Source organism: Prosopis cineraria, unplaced genomic scaffold, assembly GCF_029017545.1.
Source record: "Prosopis cineraria cultivar Desert tree isolate PC_DT_omini unplaced genomic scaffold, ASM2901754v1 PC11, whole genome shotgun sequence".
Taxonomy (NCBI): Eukaryota; Viridiplantae; Streptophyta; class Magnoliopsida; order Fabales; family Fabaceae; genus Prosopis; species Prosopis cineraria.
This window is the reverse complement of record NW_026555342.1, coordinates 43,955,549-43,977,566: the sequence shown is the minus strand read 5'-3', so window position 1 is coordinate 43,977,566 and position 22,018 is coordinate 43,955,549. Positions and strand designations below refer to the sequence as shown.

General features: G+C 33.1%; 1 pseudogene; it reads left to right on the top strand.

Annotated features, from left to right (window-relative positions):
* Positions 1 to 17,803: 17,803 nt before the first annotated feature.
* LOC129284802 (probable disease resistance protein At5g63020) lies at positions 17,804 to 21,563 on the top strand (annotated as a pseudogene).
* The last annotated feature ends 455 nt before the right edge of the window (positions 21,564 to 22,018 follow it).

The following is a 22,018-nucleotide window of genomic DNA, read 5'->3' as shown; positions in this document are numbered from 1 at the left end:
AATAAACTACTTGGAGTCACAAGAAAGAGAGGAATTTAACAGGAGGAATCTCAAAAGAATAATATAAAAATGATTGGGACGAAAGAAGTCTTTCCATAGGGTCCTTTACAACATTTATAATAGACTTATATGTCATTATGAATATATGTGGTAAGAATTGATTATATGAAGCATCTGTCCACCTCATTCTAGTAAGATACCAGCCTTTCTAATCCCTTAATCAACATTTCAGTTGGCCATAACTTTTGCTCAAATCTCCCCTTCTTTTGCCTTATCTTTTGCCTAGGTGCCCTTTTCAGGTTTTTGACCTAGCAGGCTTCTTTGTTTGATCCTTTTTTTTTTCTTTTTTTTACCTTAACTTTTACCTAGGTACCCTTTTCGAGTTTTCAACCTAGTAGGCATCTCTCTTTCTCTCTCTATATATATATTTTTTTAGCTTAACTTTTGCCTAGGTTGCCTTTTCTAGTTTTCAACCTAGCAGGTACTTTAGCTTCAAAGCAAAATATCTCTTCACAGCATCTGAGTTTATAGGTTTTGACAATTCTTGGCCTTCCATGTCTACAAAAATAAGGGCACCTCCTGAAAAGGCTTGCTTCACAATATAAGGGCCTTCGTATGAAGGAGCCCATTTACCTCGGCAATCTTCTTGATTCGGGAGGATTTTTTTCAAGACTAGGTCCCCTGGCTTAAATTCTCTTGGGCGCAGCTTATTATTAAAAGTCTTTGCCATCCTCCTTTGGTATAATTGTCCATGACATATGGCTGCTAATCGCTTCTCTTCTATCATATTCAATTGTTCAAATCGAGTTTTAATCCATTCATCTTCTTCTATCACGGATTCTATGACTACCCTTAATAAGGGTATCTCTACTTCAATTGGAGTCACAGCCTCCATCCCATATACCAACGAGTAGGGTGTTGCCCCAGTTGACACACACACAGTCGTGCGATACCTATAAAGAGCATAGGGAATCATCTCATGCCAATCCTTATATGTGATTGTCATCTTTCCAATGATCTTCTTAATATTTTTATTGGCTGCCTCAATCGCCCCATTCATTTAAGGTCAATAAGGTACTAAGTTATGGTGTTTAATCTTGAATTGTTCACACAACTTTTGAACTCAAATCCCATTCAAATTAGGCACATTATCCGTAATAATTCTTTCTGGTAGGCCGTATCTACAGATAATATTCGTTTTCAGAAACCTAAGAAAAGCCTTCTGGGTAATGCTAGCAAAAGAGGCAGCCTCTGTCTACTTTGTGAAATAATCGATAGCCACAAGGTTATGAAGCGATTGAAGTGGGGCATGTATTCGATCAGCATAAACTTGGCATTTATGACACTTTTTGACATATTCAATGCAATTTCTTTCTATAGTTAGCCAAAAATAACCATGTCTCTAAACTTGTTTAGCCATAGTATGGCCATTAGCATGAGTTCCACATATTCCTTCATGAACCTCCTCTAAAATTTTTCGTGCATCCCCTGAGTCAACACACCAAAGTAGTGTACCATCAAAAGTTCTTTTATACAGTACATCCCTACTAAGGAAGAAATTCATTGCCATACGTCGGATAGTCTTCTTGTCATTTTCCATTGCTTCCAAAGGGTATTCTCTGCTTTTTACATAAATTTTTATATCATGGAACCATAGATGTGCCTTCATTTCATTTTCAACATTCAAGCAATATGCAGGATTAATTTTAGTCTCAATCCTGATTGGCTAAACGTGAATCCCACAATCCAACTTAACCATGATAGCTAGTGTCACTAAAGCATCTGCGAATTGATTCTTATCACGAGATAAGTGGTAGAATCTCACTTTGTCAAATTTACTAATCAACTGGGTGAGATATTTTTGATATGGGATTAACTTGGAATCCTTAGTCTGCCACTCGCCGGTTGCTTGATAAATAACAAGAGCGGAATCTCCGAAAACATCAAGTTCCTTAATGCCTAATGTCATGGCAGCTTGTAAGCCATTTAAACATGCTTCATACTCAGCCATATTGTTGGTACAGTCAAAACCTAATTTGATAGCTAATGGGAATTGTCTACCCTCTGGGGATGTCAACACTGCTCCTAATCCATTTTCATAAATGTTCGCTACCCCATCAAAATACATCTTCCATTTCTCCTCCCCTCATTCTTCCTTTTCTACCATAAGAACATCCTCGCCTAGGAATTGAAAATTTATAGGTTGGTATTCCTCCATAGGATTTGCTACCAAATAATCTGCAATGATACTTCCTTTAATTGACTTACGAGTCATGTATTTCACATCATATTCTGAGAGTATTACCTGCCACCTAAAAACTCGACTTGACACGTGAGGACTCTCAAAAATATATTTTATTGGATCCATTCATGAAATCAACCCATGTGGTATAATACAACATGTATTGCCTTAGTCGTCGAGTAACCTATACTAAACCATAATATGTCTTTTCAATTAGTAAATAGCGTGACTCACAATCAGTGAACTTTTTGCTTAAATAATAAACCGCCTTTTCCTTTTTGCCGGCTTCATCAAGTTGCCTCGGCATTGCACCTATAGATGTAGGTCTTATGGTTAAGTAAAGAATCAAAGGCCGACCAGGTGTTGGAGGTATTAATAGTAGAGGGTTCAATAAATAATCCTTAATCTTGTCAAAAGCTTGCTGACAATGTTCATCCCACATGTCAGTATGACTTTTTCATAATAATTTAAAAAGTGGCTCATAAGTAGCAGTTAGATTGGCTATGAATCTAGATATATAATTCAGGTGCCCTAAAAAACTACGAGCCTCTTTCTTTGTTTGTAGCGGCCTCATGTCGTGAATTGCTTTGACCTTGTCAGGATCTACCTCTATGCCTTTCTTACTAACAATAAAACCTAACAATTTTCCTGATGAGGCTCCAAATACACATTTATTAGGGTTTAATTTGAGCTTGTATTTACACAAGCGTTCAAACAATTTTTGAAGAACTACTACATGGCTTTCATCTTTAGTAGACTTAGCTACCATGTCATCCACATACACCTCAATCTCCTTATGCATTATGTCATGAAATAGTGCTACCATGGCTCACTGATGAGTTACACCTGCATTCTTTAATCCAAAGGGCATCACCTTATAGCAAAAGGTACCCCAAGGTATAATGAAAGTAGTTTTATGTTTATCCTCCACATGCATAGGAATCTGGTTGTACCTTGAATAACCATCCATAAAGGAATATCTATAACTACATGCTGTATTATCTACAAGCACATCAATATGTGGTAAAGGAAAGTCATCCTTAAGGCTAGCACGATTCAAGTCCCTATAATCCACACACATTCTAACTCGTCCATCCTTTTTTGGTACTGGAACAATATTTTCAACCCATTGTAGATATTTGACTACTTCTAAGAATCCAGCTTCCCATTATTTCTTTACTTCTTCTCTAATTTTAAGTGACATATCAGGGCTTATTCTTCACAATTTTTGCTTCTTAGGTTTACTATCAGGATGTAAAGGTAGCCTATGAGCAGCAATCTCTGAATCAATCCATGGCATATCCAAGTATGACCATGCAAACACATCAAGGTACTCTCAAAACAAACTAATCATCTCTTCTTTCTTTAGATTATCAACAATTTTTAACTCCTTTTTATCTTCCTCCGTCCCTAAATTTACAACTTCAATCGACTCCTCGTATGGCATGATGCCTTGTTCGAAAGATTCTATCATTTTTGCAAAGATTAGGGGTGTTTCTTCATCTTTATCAGTTTCATAATCATATGTATCCATAGTGAAACATGGTTCATTCAAACATGCTCAAGAACCAATGAGTTAGATAGGAGTTCCGAGAATTCTAATTCCCTAAAATTATCGTGCAAGGTGAATGAGTATTTATGCGTATAAGGTGCAAATAAGAACATGAGAAAAATACTATGGATGGAGAGAGAAAGAGTAAAGAATGAAAGAAAAGAAAGAAAGAAGAAAAATGAATGAAATGATGGGGAGAGTGAAGGGAGAAAACTAAGAAACAAAATAGTACATTCATTCTTTAAATAAAGTTCAGGAGTACACAAATTAACCTAAAAAGTGAAACAACACATTGAAATATTGCTTTAGTAACATGACATCAATAATCTCCTTAGATTCCCAGTTGCCCAACTCTTTTACTGGTGTGTCTGGCTGTATCCATACCTCCTTTGAGCTTCCTTTGTATTCTTCACTCATCATAGCTATAAAACCATTTGGATTGATTATCTCTATAGGTGATGGAAATGTTTCACGGATATGTGGGATTTCTTGCTTATCTTGCTCCTTTCCTTTCTTCAACTTCATTTGCCTTATCATTAATACTTCTAAAGAAGGCTCATAACCTAGATCTTGACGTTTTGGATTTTCTGGGAGTACTATTGGTTCTTTTATCCCTTGCAACTTTGTTCCCAATCCTTTTCCTGATTTAAATCCATGGTTCTTCATGATCTTAGCTACGACTTGATTCACCTCCTTACTTGACTAGTCAATCTCAACAAACTCAAAGTTTTGATATGCACTTTCAAATGATTGCTCAATATTCTCAATATAAGGCACCGCACTTGGCTTACTAATTATCAATTTTTCTTCTCCTCTTATGGTAATAAGTCTTCCATCATTAATGTATTTGAGTCTTTGGTGTAGAGTCGAGGGTACAGCCCAAGCATCATGAATCCAGGGTCTACCAAGTAATATGGTATATGCAGCATCGATATCCATAACTTGAAATTCTACCACGAAAATACTTGGTCCAATTTGCAATGGAAGGCAGACATTGCCTATGACTTCTCGTCTTGTCCTATCAAATGCCCTAACTACCACGTCGCTATGTTTCATACAAGATGCATCAACAGGTAAAAGTTCCATGGTAGATCAAGGTAAGACATTTAAGGCAGAACTCCCATCAATCAATACTTTAGCTATTACATAACTATGGCACTTTAAAGTAATGTGGAGTGCCTTTGGGTGTTGAGAAGCTGTCGGGAAGATCTCATCTTCGGAGAATGAAATTAATGTAAAGTTTTTCACAGCATTAACTAGATTAACTACTTTCTCAAGAGTTATGTTTGGGCACACATAAGCTTCATTTAGAACCTTTTGTAAAGCCTTTTGATGTACTTCAGAACTGAAAATGAAGGACAATATTGAAATTCATGCTAGGGTCTTATTTAATTGTTCCACAATGTTATATTTGCTTTGTTTCATGATCTTTAAAAATTCATCGGTCCCTCCTTCTTTGCCTTTCACAGTAAATTCTTTAGTGCCTGAGCTTTCTCCAACTTCTAAACCCTTACCCCCTAGCATATAGGTTTCGTCGGTGTAAATTTGACCACTTCGTGTAATTCCACCAACAGTAATGTCAACATTACTAGCTTTGTTTAGTATCCCTTGATCACGAGGCCTTTAATTCTTAAGCCATAATTCCAGGGTACAACATGATTGCTATGATATGGGAATGGTGCTGGTACATAGAGGAGAGCAATAGGTTTCTTGTTACTGACATTATGAGATGTTTTGCCAATAAGCAAAAAGGATTTTTCCGCTGATTCCTTCACTTCATAAATTGGCTTATTTGTTAGAAAGGATGAATTTTCTCCTTCTGTAGCTTGCGACTCCTTATTGATTACAAAATATGTAACCTTCCCATCTAATACACATACATTTCTCGTATTTTTTCTGTCAATGACCACAATCCCTAATATCATCATTTTTTGAGCTAACTCTTTGAAGGGAATACATTTTTTAATGTCATGACCTATAACCTCTTAGTGATATTCATAAAAATCAAACATAGCTCAAGAATTTCTTTCATTGCTCCCAAAGCTTTGCTGGATGTAGCCCAATTCTCTTAAGTGCTCATACAGCTACTTCATGGTGCAAGGAATGTCCTCTACTACTTTTGAGAGGCTAATGTCATTATCTATCATGGCAACTGGCTTTCCTTTCTCATGCTCAGGTAGGGGATTGATGGTGATATTAGGATTACTACTTGTCTTAATCCCAATATGATTGTTATCTAATAGAAGAAGCACATGTCTTCTGAAAGCATCACATTTATCAATAGAGTGGCCAGCCACCCCCATGTGGTATTCACATGTTGCGTTCGGATCATACCAAGTTGGGAAAGGTGGTTGGAGAGGTTTAATAGGTTGAGGCCCCATAAGATTCTTTACAACCAAATCTTTATACAACTCTGTCTGTGTAACATTAAAGTTTGGTAATGGGCGCTCGTCCCGAGGCGGCCTTACTGGTCTTGCTCCACTATGGTGTTGATTACCCATTTGATGATTAAATTGAGCATTTGGAGGAGTATGATAAAATTCTGCCCTTGGTCGTGTTGAATCAAACCATGCAAAGTTGTTTGGTTGGGAGTACGAAGGGTTATGGACGTGATTGAAGGGTTGTTGGTAGGGTCCTTGCACATAATTGATGTCTCCCTCCTTTTTCTTCCCCACTTGTGCTTTCTTGGCTTTTGAGGGTGTATTTTCTAATCTTCCTCTCCGTATGCTTGTATTAATTCATTCACCTACTTCAATAAGATCAGAAAAATCTCGAGCCTACGTTCCTAACATAATCCTATGATAAGGATCAGCTAGAGCATTAATAAAATAAATTTGTAACTCCGACTCAATTAGAAGAGGTTGAACTTTGGAGGCAACTGATCTCCATCTTTGGGCATATTCCTTAAAAGTCTCATTAGCCTTCTTCTTCATCCCTTCTAACTGTTCCCTTGTTGGGGTTATGCTTAGGTTAAACCTGTATTGTTTCATGAATGCCCCAACCAGATCACCTCATTTCTTATATTTAGAGCGATCAGATTTCATAAACCACCTTAATGCACTCCCTGTGAGACTTTCCTGGAAGAAATTGACGAGGAACTTTTCTTCCCTTGACCAAATTGACATCTTTGTATAGTAAGTAACCAAATGATATTCAGGATCACCACTACCATCATATTTAGTGAAGTCTGGTACTTTAAATTTTTTTAGAACAGGCACTTCCAGTGGTAAGCAAAGTTCGTCAATCTTAAGGGATCCCCAGGAGACTGGACCTTGTAAAGCTCGAAGTTGATCCTTCATTTCTGACATCTCTTCCTTCCAGCTATCTTTAGAATTGTCTTCCATGCCTTTTAGTGATGCATTATTAAAACCTTCAGTTGGATCTATAACCGGAATGTTATATGTATATACTTCCCCCTTATTCCACTTTTGGGTAGGTTGCTCAGGGGATTTCACTATAGGATCAATCCTTCCACCGATTGCTGTACTATTAACAACCCTCCCTTGTGGCTGTAAAGACTCATTTCTTTAGTTTCCACCAGGGGGTTGGGTGTTACTAGTGTTAGCTATCCCACTTGCATTCATATTTTGCAACAACTTCATCATTTCACCCATTTGAGCTTGTATAAGGGTCACTTGATTTTTCAAAGATGATACTTCTTCTTCCATTCTTTCCTCATGCTCAAGGTCATGAACCTCCATTGCCATAGCCTTAACTCGGGCACGAGTCAAATAAACTCGGGTAGGGTGATGAGTTTGGTTAAACAAATTCTTTATCGGAGCAATGTTATCTTCCTGATTAAAAAAATAAATAAATTATAGATCTTTTTTTTAAAAAAATGGAAATTAGTGGATTGTCACTTAGAGTTGGCATACAAAATACTAGGTCACCTGAATGCGAATCACCACTTGTTTGAAGAATTATCATAGTTTCTTTATTCCCTTAAGATACGTATTGTATTCATAAAAATATAAGGTTGGCAATCAATTCATAAGAACTCTAGTTTCTTTATAAATGATGTCTATTACAAAAGAGAATCTCTTGGTGCAAAATACAAGTAGCCCAAACGTTTTACATATAATTCCCTCACATCACCATGATTGCGCTAATGCCCTTATTTCCCCCATGACATCATCACATAGCATAATGAAATCTGACATTTCTACTGAAGTATTAAAGGGATAGCTCATGTGCTCTGCTTGTGTGTAAACCTCCCAGAATCTTGGAGTGGTTATATTTGCCAATTGAATCCAACTTTCAGCTCGATCCCTTCATTTTTCTGCCGCTTCTACTTTTTTAGAATAAAGTATCCTCCAATTATCTAACGCGTCAGTTTGTTAGTGTATTTATTCTATCAAATTTTGAATTGTGCCAGATGTATCTCTTCTAACTGCTGCTAATTCATTCGCCTTTGCCTCCAACTGCTTAGTAACCATCTCCACCTTTTGTGATAAACTCTTTAAAAGACGAAGGGCTTGTACTTCATTATTGAGAGCGTCCCTTTCTTTAGTGACCTTTATCAACTTAATCTAGTTATCCTTCACCTTCTGATCATGCTCTTTAAGTTATATATGCATGTCACACATTGTGCGTTTGAGCTTCAAATTCTCCTTTTTCAATTGATCTACCTTTGTAATCTCTTGCCATGCATCTTGTCTCTTCATCCTTTGTATTTGCTCTTGTAAGGAAGTATACTCGTGTTGTAAGTGGGTTAAAGCTTCTTTGTTCTCCTGATCTGCTTTGGTCAATCTTTCTATCTCCTCACCCCTTCTTTCGAATTGTCTTGTTAACTCCTTCTGTGCTTCTATTGTGTCACTGCTAAGCAAAGGATCAAGGTGAGCAAACGCCGAATTAGTTCCCTGAATTCTTTTTGTTAGCCAAGTTAGGTAATCTTCATCTGCCCTTATCAGATGCACCCCTAACTCCGTCTTTCCTCTATACAGAACTTTACCCCATGCATTTGCCACCTTTTGGCTTAGATCCTTAGTTGTGGCATCATCATGAAGGAATTGAATTCTCTGAACTTCATCTCTTGAAGGAATTTTTTGTTGGAAACCCAATTGTCTCAATAATAATGCAGGATTGTAGTTTATGCCTCCCCGCGGCTCCATGAGTGGAACATTTAAGAAATTCCCGCATTGATAAATTATTTTCTCATTGCTCCACCATATCAATTTCCAATAAACTCTTCCTTCTTGAAGTTGATTAAAAACTTTGCTCTACCCTTTTCGGTCTAATATGGTCCTGCCTTCTTTATTCTTGAATGTAGTAAGTAGATTATAAGAATCATGCCATTTCCCCTCTTGGAATTCTTTTCCGTATAAGTGATTCATGATCCACACATTTAATAAGTGAAGGCAGCACCTCAATCTTCCCTTTTTCTTGGCATAGCAGTGGCTTAAAGTCATGTAGGTTTCTACCAGAATTGCTGGTACGGGGTTAATTCGGTGATATTCTGCCATGTAAAATACACTGATTGCATGTAAATCAATTATCCCTATAACAAATGGGAATAGAATTATTCCATAAATTACCATAGCAAAAACCCTATTGAAAACAATCCATCTTTTCTGCTCAGCCAATTTGACCAAGTATTTCTCCATAAATGCCCTTGAAATCCCCTCCTCCTTTCCTGGACAAAGCAATTTGACCTCCTCAATATTTAGGTTAAGAAGCTTGGCAATTTGATTTTTTGATGGTAGATATCCTGGGTAATTATAAACTTGATCTCCTTCCTCAAGAGGCATCCCTAAGAAAGCTCCATATTCCTCTATTATAGGAGCGAGTTGAAAGTCTGGGAATGTAAAACATCTCAACGTATCATCCCAATATTGCCCCAAAACAATCATGGTATCAGTTTGAATTGGTACGTAAAGCAAATCTAAAAGATCCCCATATTTCTTCCTAAAATCAGATAATGAATTCCTTTTGATGTGTCGAGAAAGTTCTTTCAAGTCGTCTAATGTTTCCATTATTGCCTCCAACCGTATTCTCTTGTCTCTATACACTACTCTCGTTGGAATTGCATCCATGACATTCATTATGCTTTTCACTTTTATGCTAACCTTTCTTAACAATCCACTTTATTTCCTATTAAAATAAGAAAAGAAAAGGAAAAGAAAATAAATGAAAAGGTACTATGTCACAAATATAATTTAATCATAGCTTCTATCCCTCCAAATCCTTATTGAATTTCAGGGGAGTAAAAACTAGAGTTTATTTTATAAGAGATGGAGTATTTTCACAATTATAGGTAATTTTTTTGCAAGTCTAATTAACTAATACTAACTCATTAACAATTTTACTCACTCCTCTGATTCCTTACTGCTCCTTAAGAAAAATTCCCATCAATTAAATGATATATATATATATATATATTTTACCAATGGCTTTTATAGAATATTTATAATCCCAAATAGCATATTTTAACATTGATGACACTTAATACCCGCAAAAGAAAAATTTAAAAAAAAATTTGCTACCTATTATTTGTTTAAGGAAATGATGTGGAATAAATTTTTTTTGTCTTACATCAAATATTATCCTTAGTCAGGATGTCTCATAAGCGCTTCATCAACATACTATAGGGATATTAGTAGGCTTGACTTATTATGTGCAAAGTTCTTGGTTTGATCTAACAATCCTAACATGGGCAACCAAGCTGCTTCCACCATGAAGATAGAAACCTCATTTAATGAATTTATTCCTCCGAGAGCTTTTCAACCCTTCAGGGAGTAAACTTAATAAATAAGTAACAACTCGAGCGAAGTTTTCATAGTAATCTCTGAGAACATGAACATTCCTCAGGAAAACCATTACCAACTTCTTCTAACTTAAGGCTCCCTTAGACCCAGGTATAGGGCCCGTTATGTGTGTGAGGGTAAGTGTATGCAGATCTAACATTCCCCATCCCTCATCTACCAATTAAGTCAAATAAAGAGATAAATATATATACAAATAAAAGTCTTCTATCCTAGGATTTATTCCATATGTCATTTAGCTTAAGACATATTATAAAACAAATAAACGGAGAGAGAAGAGAGAAAAAAATAAGGGGAAAAGAAAAAAAAGCACACACAAATTGAAAGAGATAATAATAATAATAATAAAACCATATTATATTTTGAGCACAACAAACTATATAGGCTTGACTCTCTGACATCCCCAGTGGAGTCGCCAACTGTCACACCTGGAAATGTGATGCAGACAGTGCGAGAACGGAGGTTCCGGCCTTCGAAAGGAAGATCGAAGAAATGGGAGTCGCCACCAAGATTTTGAGGGAAATCTCGAAAAACCATTTTAAGGAGGATAAGGGTGGTCTGCAAAAATAGAAAATAGGTTCGGGAGTCAATTGAGTGTGAGGAAGGTATTAGGTACCTCACAACACCCGTTCGTCAGAACGGTTACCTGAAGTTTGTTGTGCTATATTAATATGGTTTTAAAATTATTTTAATTATCCCTTTTATATTCATGTGTTTGATATAAAAATGATAACAATTAAGTGAGAAATATTTATTTATTTACGGGGAGGACTTGACTCAGAATTTGACTCTGAGGCTTACGTACCCTATGATGGGGATCAAAGTCCACGTAGTTCAAGCTTGGTAATTGTTGGTGAAAATATTTTTGAAGAAAAATTAATTAGAAATAATTTACTATTTTGTAAATAAGACAATTTCTAAAAATTTTGATGTGTGTGTTTTAAATTGCAAAAAAGTGATTTAATTTCAATCATTTTCAATTTTTGAATTTTTTTAGGAAAAAAAGAAAAAGGTAAATGGTTTAAAAATTATTTTTATTTTTATTTTATTATATTTTATGATCGAGAATTTAACCATTATACCTGTAGAGCCTTATTAGCTCATACGGTAATACAATTATTTTTTATATCTGTGGAGAATCCAAACTCTCGCATGATAAAAGAGTTTAACAACTTAGTTTACTTGCTTAAGTTTTATTATTATTATTATTATTATTATTATTATTATTATTATTATTATTAGTGCATTCATATATATTTCTCCTTTTTAAAAAAAAACTCTTAATCATTATCCCTGCAAAGCCTTATTGACTTTTACAGTAATACGATTATCCTAAATATCTGTGAAAATTCAAAATCCTCACACCATAAAGGATTATATATATATATATATATATTTAAAATATTTCAATATGCAATTATATGATTTGTATTTTACAATATAAAAATCTTAATCGCTATACCTATAAAGTTTTATTGACTTTCATGGTAAGATGATTATTCTAGAGGTTTATGGATATTCAAAAATCTCACATGACTAAAAGATTTAATGCATTAATTTAATTAATTAACTTTATTATAAAAAAATTTAAAATCTTATTTACAAAATTTATTTATTTATTTATTTTATAAGTTAATGACAACGACATTTGCAAGGACTTATTATCCTTCACAATGAGATGATTAAGTTGAATATCTACAGAGATTTTTTTTAATCTCTCACAATACCATTCAAATATTTTAATTGATTATATTTGTGAAATGATAAGAACAAACTCCTTCATTTAACCACACATTTAAAATCTCCATATGAAAATGATATCATGTAAAATCAAAATTATCTTCAAGAATTAATCCATTATTATTAAATGGAAATTAAACACAAAATAAAGAAATAGAAATCAAATTTAGGTTGATTAATATTCTTTCATGCTAAAAGACAAACTTGTATCTTCTTATCATTTAGCTCAACAATAAAATTTTTGTTCAAAATGTTAGAATATAAAAAAAATCTCGCAAAAGTATTATAACTAAATCAACCATATTTGTAAAGCATATAAACACATGTTAGAGCATATTTAAGGTATGCAACATTATTATTTAGAGAAAGTAAATACAATGATATAAAGCTACTTTCTCTTCAAATATTTTCTTAGATATTTTCAATCCATACTTAAACTCTCAAAACTTTCAAATTTCCTTATTTCCAATATGAGTAGTTATCATTAAGGGTCACTTTGATGATAAAAATTTACACACATATTTGTTGCAAGATTTTAGAACCAATGAAGCAATGTTGCAAGAGTTTGGAATCGATGAAACCAAAACAAGTATGGCATACCAATGTCAGCTTTGGCTTCATCTCAGTGTCAGCTCTGGCTTCGTCTCAGTGCATGCAAGAATTTACGCGTCCTTTATCTGTTAAGCCATCGCCGGTGCTTGCTCTATTTCTGTCTTCTATTTTTTTATCCGTCTGGCCGAGTTTCTCTATTTTTTTGTCTTCACCGTCTCTGCTTCTTGTTTCACGTCCTTCTCTTCTCCTTTTGCTATGTTTTTTATCGTTAGTGTCAGCTCTGGCTTCGTCTCAGTGTCAGCTCTAGCTTCGTCTCAGTGCATGCAAGAATTTACGTGTCCTTTATCTGTTAAGCCACTGCCAGTGCTTGCTCTATTTCTGTCTTCTATTTCTTCATCCGTCTGGCCGAGTTTCTCTGTTTTTTTATCTTCACCGTCTCTGCTTCTCGTTTCACGTCCTTCTCTTCTCCTTTTGCTATGTTTTTATCTCAATTTTTCGGTCTCTCTCGGTCTCCTTCTCGTCTTGTTCTGCTTCTTTCTCTCAGTCTCAATTTTTTTGCATTTTCTCCCTCGGTCCTCCCCTATTTTCCAGCCAAAACCGACTCCTCCCCCCTTCAGCCTTTGTTTCACGTTCAACCTTATATAGAGAATGGAAGAGTTGAATCATTACTCTCCCACTTTGCTTTAACTCTTTTTGCCTTCTTTTTCATTGCGTCGCCGTCTCCTTTCTTTTCTTCTGATTTCTCTATTTTCAGACCCTGTCACTGTTCATCCACATTTTCTGTTCACGTCTCTGGTTTTCTTCGCCTCGGATCCTCGCCCTCGCGTGTGTTCTCCTTCTTTCTTCCTCTGTTCTACATTTTCACCCGGATTTCCACCGCTGCTCTAATCTTCTTTTTTTTTGTTTATCTCTTCTGTCTCCCTCTCTTTGCATTTTGTTTTTACCGCTGCTCTCCACGTCTCCCGGTCGCGTGTGTGCAAGCTTTAGTCTCTGTTTTTTTCTTCCTTTTTTCTTTCTCTAGTTTTACGCTGGACGAAGAGCTGGACTGTTGGTTAAATACTAAATTTTCTAGTGTTTAAACCTTTAGTTCATATCCATTTTCTTCTGCATGTCTGCTGTGTTTGCTGCTACCGTGCTCAAGCTTCCTACGTGCATGTCCCTTTTTTTTTAGCCATTCTCTCTCTCTCTCTCTCTCTCTCTCTCTCTCTTTTAATGCTTTTTTCTTTCTTTTTTTTATTAATTAGATTAAGGGAGAGAAAGAAAAGTCTAAATTTAAAAATATATATATATAAATGAAAAATAAAAAGATTTAAGGAAAGAAAATTTAAAAAAAAGAAGTTGAGTCTCAAAAAAAATTGATTCCTGATATTTTGAATGGTCAGTGTAATTTAGGAGATTTTAAAAGATTCAAACAAGATCTTTTTAATTTTGTTAAAATTATTATTTTTTTAAATATAATCCTAAAAAAAGATTAAATTTTATTTTTGTATTTTTTTTATTTTTTTGGGTTACTTATCATTATTTATTTAAAAAAAATGTCCGGACAAAATACAGTGTTTACAGGGGGAGTTAGTTTATGGTCAAACTAAATTGGAGTTAATGGCAAGACATTGGCTACTCTGATTTTGAATCATTAAGTGCAATGATAGACCAACTTAAAATATAGGACATTAGATGCTCTGGAGGGTATTGTTCATAGGCAAAATTGAACTTTATCCTTATTTTTAATATTTTCAAAACTCATCTTTTCAATTTTAAAATACTCATTTATCAGTTTTCAAAAATTATTTTTAATATCTAATTTTTATCATTTATCTTTAAAATTTTTAGTATCGAAGATATTGAAGATAAAGACTTAAAAAAAAATTAAAGTTTGGTAATAAAAACATGAAAAGGTTATATTGAAAAAAAATACTCAAACATAAGGACTCTTTGGTCCTCAAATTACAAGGGGGCAATGTTGATTTATAAAAAGTAATTAGAATAATAATTCATTTGTCAGCTTATGAGGAGAGGATAATAGTTCACTATGAGTCTATGACATATGCATCATTTAGTTTTCCTTTTCAAAAATGAAGGATCAATTTAAAATAGTTAAATCATCAATTTTTTTTAGAAAGACTTAACAAGTGAAATATTTAATATTTAATAATTTATTTTTTTCAAAAATATTTAATATATTTTTATCCATTTAAATCAAAATAAATAAATTTTAAAATATTAATAATAAAAACTTGTTCTTAAATAAATAATATGTAAAAAATTTATACTTGATTTAATTGAAAGTAAAAGATATAAGTATATAATTTTTTTAGCATGAGAAAAATCATTCTACAAAAGCGATGTGCTTAACACAAGCTTGGCGTTTCCTTCTCCGCGCCCGCTCACGCTTTGCTGACCTATCGCGTGGTAAAGAGAAGAGAGTACGAAAGAATAGTAATTCCAAATTTAAAAGGTTTCACTAGGTTTTTTTTTTTTTTAATCAATGTTAGTCACTGATCTAGGTCTTGATGATATTTTTTTTTTGGGCCAGACGAGATTCAAAATAGAATATGAAATGAGGAGGCTAAAATTTATTTTAAGTTTTTTTAAACCAGAAAGAAATTTAATATTTTTTAAAGGTTACTTTTTTTAATTTTTCAAAAGCTACTTCATTTTATACATACATACATATATGTGTGTGTGTGTTTGTAACAATTTTTATTAAAACAGTTTCTTATTAATTATATGACCCCCACCCTTGTTTAATTTATAAGTTACATACACTCTCTTCATTAAAAAATATAAAAAAAAATTAAGGAGCTAGAGTGTTTAAAAATATAAAATCTTTTAAATCTTTTAAATTATAATAATTATCTTTTTTTAAAGTATTTCATTGAATAGATTGATTTATTTTTTAGGGTGAAACACCCTATTAAATAGAAATAAATATATAAAAATAGAGTTAATTTAAATATAAATAATTATTTTATTGAGAAGCGAGATCTAATTGAAAATATTTTATATTTTTTAACGAGAGAGAGCAAAAGATTTTGATCCTTTTTATGAGCTAACTATTTATTACCCTTCCTCCAACATTTTGCCTCTACTCAATATATTGATTTTATATTTCTTTGGATGTGGTTTATCAATTTTTCATTCACACATTTAATATGTGTAAATTTAGAATTTTTGTTAATTTTAAGATAAAGTCAATATATTTTCATCCCCTCTTTAATTTTTGTGAAAATTTTGAAAATCAAAGTAACTTACAAAAAGAAACCAAGTTATTGTAAAATTAGATTAGAATGATACAATTAGCCCTTTAAATTTGTTTCAAATATCAATTTAATTCCTCAAATTTTATTTACATCAGTTTAGTCCCTTAAATTTATTTCAATAATCAATTTGGTTTTTATTATTTAAAAAAGATGAACCATGTAAATTAATAAAAATAAATATAATTATTTTGGTGGGAAAAATTGACTCTAATTTAAAAAAAAAAAAAAAAACAAGAGAACAAAATGCATTGTTAATGATTATATCAATAAACATTAAACTCATTTGAAGATTAACTTGTTCCCATTTAACTACATATATATATATATATATATATGTCAAGTCATCAATATACTTTTCACATTAGATTATTTTTAGAATTAATTTGTATTTTAAAATTTAAAGGACTCATATGATAATTTAAAAAAACATTAGGGATTAAGTTGATTAAAAAAAATTTGAAAGACCAAATCAATAATTAAGATAAATTTGAAAGATTAATAGTTTCATTATTCAAATTAGATTAGATGGAAAACCTTGTAAATGACTTGAATGCTAGTATTATATTTCGAAAAATTACATTTCAAAAAACTGGTATCATATTTCCCCCTTCACTGATGTCAATATTGCTTTAAACCATCTTCAATATTTCCAAAATGTCATATGATTGTTGTGTAAAGCCAAAAAGAATGAACAAATATACGAGACTCAAGGAAGACAATTAAAATTTTTAATAATGCTTAATGTTACAAAAGTCTTCACTTTAGATAACGGTAATTTAAAAATACAAGTAATTAATTTTTAACAGAAATATTGAAAATATATTAATTAAGTAATTAATTAATAGCTTTCAATATATTTATAGTATATCTTCATTATTATTTTGGGCACAATACTAATAAAAACTAATTAAATGAACATAAATTAAACGATAAATTAATTTATTAAAGATATAGAATATCTTCTAGAGTCTAAAATTTTCAAGATATTTTTTTTAAAAAAAATGAATTCCACAATTTTTCGACTAAATCGAGTATCTAAAATGTAAATTAATAGAAATATTATTTTCTTTTACAAGAAGACTACCCATCAATTTAAATAAAAGTAGTCGAAAAAAAGTTAGTACCGTCGTGTTAGACAATTGATGGCAAGACTTAATATACTCTCTAGGTAATTTTAATTTTTTTTAATTTTTTACCATGTTTTTTTAGGGTTGAGTGTTCCAAATTTAATTGGCTATCATATTTATTATGTCTTAAATTATAAAATATTTTTAAATAAAATTATATATAACAATAAATTTTATAATACTTTTTACAATTTTTTCTTTAACACAAAAATATAAACTTTTTAAAATATTTTTTATTTAATATTTTATTTATAAAAAATTTTAAAAAAAGATAATATTAAAAATTATTGTTAATAAAATTTTATTTTTATTAAGGTGTTTTATATTTTAAAATATCAATTTTGAAAAAAAAAATCTTATAATTTTAGAGGTGGAAATTACTATTTTAGAACTTCAGTCCATGTTCTCGTCCATGGCATTCCCTCCATTTCAATATGTTCAAATTAAATATGGGAGACAAGACGCCAATCATTCATAATAAAATATAGGGGTTGCTGCCTCATGTTGGCAGGGACTTTCTCGGAACCCGCGGTTCATGAAAAGAATCTTCCAGCTGGCGCGCACTAGCTTGTATGGTCTAAATTGCTCTACCCCAACCTGAGACATTGTTCTTCACTGCATTTTTATCTCCTCCTTCTCGAATTCAATCTTCACAGTTCTTTCTTTGTTGCATCCAAGCATGTCCGATTTTATTACTCCAGTTGTTGACATCCTGACTCGTTTGTGTGGTTATTGCACCAAACGAGCAGATTCAATACGCAACCTTGGAGACAACCTCAACTCTTTGAGAAATGCTTCAGATCAACTCAATAGCAGGTACCTTGATGTCAAGATGAAGGTAGAAACAGTAGAGCAGGATCCAAATCAGCACATGGTGGTTTTGAATGAAGTAAGGAATTGGATGGGCAGAGTTGAAGACCTACGAAATGAAGTTCAGGCCATTCTACAGCAAGGTAATCAAGAAGAAATCCAAGCCAAGTGTTTTGGAGGTCGTTGTCCCAAGAATTGTCGAGCTAGATACGAGCTTCATAAGGTGGCCACCCGGAAGTTGAGTGATGTTAATGATCTTATAAGCAGAGGGAATTTTGATGATGTAGCAGAGAAGTTGGCTCGAGGTCAGTTTGATGAACTTCCTATGGATAAGGCTGTGGGTGTGGAATCAACGTTTGAGGAGCTATGTTCGTGCTTTGAGAACAGTCAGGCTGGCATCATTGGCTTGTATGGTATGGGCGGTGTGGGCAAGACAACTCTACTTAAAAAGTTTAACAACGAGTTCCTTTCAACGAAAGCACACAGTATAATCATCTGGGTTGTGGTGTCTAAAGACGCAGATCCAGAAAAAATTCAAGAAGCCATTAGGAAGAAGTTGAATGTTGAAGATGGTATTTGGGATAACAAGACCATGGATGAGAGAGCTATTTTGTTATATAATATTTTAAAGGAGAAAAAGTTTGTGTTGTTATTAGATGATGTGTGGAAAAGAATTGATATGTCGAAGTTGGGGGTTCCTTCCGAGCTGAATAATTATCGAAGTAAGATAATTTTCACGACTCGATTGGAAAAGGTATGTGGCTTAATGGGAGCACAAACGCATAAAGGTAAAATGTCTCACACAAGATAAAACATTTGAATTGTTCAAAGAAAAAGTGGGCAAAACTACTCTTGAAGATCGTCAAATATTGCATCTTGCGAAAAAAGTGGTGGGTGAGTGTCAAGGGTTACCGCTTGCTCTTTGTACTGTTGGACGTGCTATGGCTAATGTGATGACTCTCAATGAATGGAAGCGTACTATAGAAATTTTGAAAAGTTATCCCTCAAGAGTCTTAGGTATGGTTGAAGAAGTCTATTACCTACTTGAATTTAGTTATGATAGGTTGTCAAAAGATACCTACAAATCATGTTTTTTATATTGTGCTCTATTTCCCGAGGACTATAATATAGAAAAAGAAGATCTTATTTTGCTTTGGATAGCAGAAGGCTTTTTGGTTGAATGTGATTATAATATATATGAAGCACGTAGGCAAGGAAAAGATATAATATCAAATTTGAAGCATGCTTGCTTATTAGAAAATGGTGACAGTGAAAACACAATTAAAATGCATGATGTAATCAGAGACATGGCTCTTTGGGTAGCATGTGACCACGAGGAAAAGGCAAGAGTCTTTATGAAAGATGGATCTGGGTCTAGTGTCCTTGAAGTACACTATTTTGCAAAGTGGAAGGAGGTAGAAAGGCTATCTCTATGGGGCAGGGTTGATATCAATCTAAATTTCTCACAAAAACCTCATTGTACTAATCTCCTCACTATGCTTATCAGGGGTACTCCGATTCAACACTTTCCAACTGAGGTATTTGTCCTTCCAAGTACTATTAGAGTATTGGATTTGTCATCTAATGCGGGAATAACAAATCTACCATCAGCAATTGGGGACTTTGTAAGCTTGGAACACTTGGACCTATCCTATACTGGTATAAAAAAATTGGTAGAGGAGTTGAAGAATTTGAAGAAGTTGAGGCATCTGTTATTGGATGGAACTGAAGTCCTTGAATTCACAAAGGAAGTTATATCAAGTCTGTCATCTCTTCAACTTTTTAGTATGGCTAATGGTGCATTTCTACTGAATGATGAAGATGTGTTGTTGGATGAGTTAGAAGGCTTAGACCACCTTCAAGAAATACGCATTTCCATCAATAATGGCTCATCTCTTCAAAAAATAGTAATCTCCTCAAAATTGCAAAGGTGCTTGTGTGATCTAGAGGTTAAATTTATCCCTGATGCAAGCTCACTCCAGAACTTGTTCTCATCACTTGGAAAAATGGAGCATCTTGAAATATTAAGTGTTTTTGGTGGCATGTTACCAGAGGATTATGAAACTGCAAAAATTCCGAGGAGCTTATTTTGTGGGGATGAATATAGAATCTCACTTCGCAACTTGACTATATACAGGTGTCAAAATATATTTGACTTGAATTGGCTTATACATGCTCCAAACCTTGAATTCCTTTATTTACGCAAATGTGATTCATTATTGGAAGTTATAACGGAGGAGTTTGGGAATGCTAACAGTGAGATAGTGAAAAGTAATCTTTTTTCCAGCCTCACTCATCTTAGCTTGGAAAATCTACGCAACTTAAGGAGTATTTGTACAATAGCATTACAGTTTCCTTGTCTGAAGGAGATTTATGTTGGAGACTGCCCCAATTTGAAAAAGCTCCCATTTAATTCTCAAAGTGCAATGAAAATTGCAGAAATTTCTGGAGAACAAGATTGGTTGGATCAATTACAATGGGAAGACGAAGCTACCAAACAACTTTTAGTTTCCAAATTTCGTGGACATCGGCATTGATGGTTTCTACGAAATAGTCTCCACCAGGTAATAACTTTAAAGTTATTCCCACTTCCACGCAAATGCTAATGCTTTTTTTTTTTTTTTTAAATAATAAATGCTAATGCTCTCTGATTTTGACCCAAGTGGTGCATGCATATAAATATTTATTATGTGATTATTATACTTGTGAAGAATCTATTTCCCCAAAATTTCATTTGTAATGATGCATCTTGACTTCTCAAACGTTATAAATTTTGTCGAATATTTATCTAAAATATAGAAAGTAAGAAATTTTTGATATTGTCATGTTTACTTGCATATGTCTTCTTTATAGACTGATATAGAACTTAAAAAATAAATAATAAAGTAAAATATTAATTTGATAATTATTTCAGTTAAAATAAATTAGATTTCAGATTAATTTTATAAGATTTTTCTGTGTTTTAATTGCTTGTATATGATATTTGAGAGAGTGGTTTTCCCTAAGAAAATTACACACTTGTTCAACTATAGATAATAATAATTTAAAAAAATAATTTTCTTTTTTGAAAAGGAACACATAGGAGATGATTTTTTTAAAAGTAATTCATTTAATATTTACAAAGGAATGTGGTGTTACCACTGGAACAACTTGTCATTAGAACATAAGAGACAATTTAGAAAAGCAATATGAAAAGATTAATTATTCGTATTCATCTGTTGCAATATCCTTTTATTTTTCAGGAGCCTTCACTAATCAATTTTTTTTTTCTCACTAAACTTTGCGTGCAGGGATTGGTCATTCTAAATCATCTTGAAGGAGGTGTCTAAGATCCCCCCCCCCCTTTCCCATTCAAAAACAGAGTGTCTATATTGAAGAAAAAAAATTCTGGAGATAAATGTGAGTAAGAATGTTTGTTATATGTAGTACATGTTGCTATATTCTCTCAGATTGTATTGCCATATATCCTTTCAAGTTCCTATTAATATATCACAGTATTATATTGTTTTGGAGTCTCAACACTGTCTACCCAGCCATAGTACCATAAAATGGTAAGTGTTTTCATTATGATGCATTATATTATTGTTCATTGCAATGGCAAGTCTCATTTGAATATCACCAACTTTAATGATTAATATCAAGTTTTTGAATGAAAATTAGTGACATCTCTAATTAGTAAGTCTTAATCTTTAAGGATTACCGTCATATTTTTCTTCTCCATTATTCTAACCAACGTGCTTCAACTCTAATCTACTTTCATCTGCTGTCAAACTGTTTTCCTTTTTCACATTTGCTAGGAGGTTGATTTTCTCAAGTTCAAGTGTTCATGACTTATGTTCTTATTCCACTACTTCTTCGAGAAACCATATATCTATACTATATTGAAGAAGAACATTAATTTGCTACTGCTCTCAATTATATATGCGAAACATGCATCTTCACCTTTTGTTCCTTGATACTTGAACTTTCTTGTG